Source organism: Mastomys coucha, chromosome X (genome assembly GCF_008632895.1).
Source record: "Mastomys coucha isolate ucsf_1 chromosome X, UCSF_Mcou_1, whole genome shotgun sequence".
Taxonomy (NCBI): domain Eukaryota; kingdom Metazoa; phylum Chordata; class Mammalia; order Rodentia; family Muridae; genus Mastomys; species Mastomys coucha.
Genome location: NC_045030.1, coordinates 150,221,581 through 150,222,525, shown reverse-complemented (window position 1 = coordinate 150,222,525; position 945 = coordinate 150,221,581). Strand labels below are relative to the sequence as shown.

General features: G+C 38.3%; 1 non-coding gene across 1 annotated transcript; it reads right to left on the bottom strand.

Annotated features, from left to right (window-relative positions):
* Positions 1-106, bottom strand: LOC116095882. Its single transcript, XR_004120755.1, has one exon. It is a non-coding gene; the product is annotated as a U6 spliceosomal RNA (small nuclear RNA).
* Positions 107-945: the final 839 nt, after the last annotated feature.

Here is a 945-nt window from a genome sequence, read left to right as displayed (position 1 = left end):
TTAATATGGAATGCTTCACGGATTTGTGTGTCATCCTTGCGCAGGTGCCATGTTAATCTTCTCTTTATCCTTCCAATTTTAGTATATGTGCTGCCAAAGCGAGCACCATTCCCTGAGTCTTAAGTGAGCAAGTATTTTGTACATGTATATATTAGAACTGAGCACCACAATTTTGTATTTTGACTGGGTATAAGTTTTCTTTAGTGGCAATCCAGGGTTATGTTTCCTTTTGAATGTGTTTAATTGATTTACACAATGCCAATCTTATCTACAGTAAAATATAGTTTCTCAGAGCTTAAGACATAGCATATTTTTGGGGAGGGCATGCTGTGTGACAACAGCAAACGTGCCCTGAATCAACACTTGGAGCCGTTTGAGCCTTTGAATCTCTCTTCTTTACTTTTGTATTGCTTTGCTTATAACAACTATGAAATTAAGCTTTTCTGATCTTTTTGTCTTTCTCCCCATATTTGAATAAGTCAGAGGTTTCAGGGTTTCCCCTTATAATAATGATAATATCTAGAAGTTTTGTGGAGAGGAGTTAATGAGGAAGGCACTTGGACACTATATATATCTGTTTTTGATAACTACATGAAGATAGCCAAACTTGAATATAAGTGATATATCAATAGTGAGTTATAAAATGTGCAATGTCTTTAAAACCATTTGAAAAAAATGATATGGTTGGTATGTATGATTTTTTTTCCTTGTGGTGTAAGTTAGGCAATGTGGTTTTCTTAATTAGAAAAATCATTGTAGACAACACCCACAGGAAGCTCCACTCCCAGGTGCTCTGACACACCCAGGATCAGAGGTGAGCAGGAACCAACATCTGTCCCAACACTGGGAGTAACTGAGACCAGCTGGACCAGGTACACAGGAACTCCGCCAGCCAGTAACTTGGGTTCCTTCAGGTCTATCTGGGTTAGTGTTCTGAGCAGACCT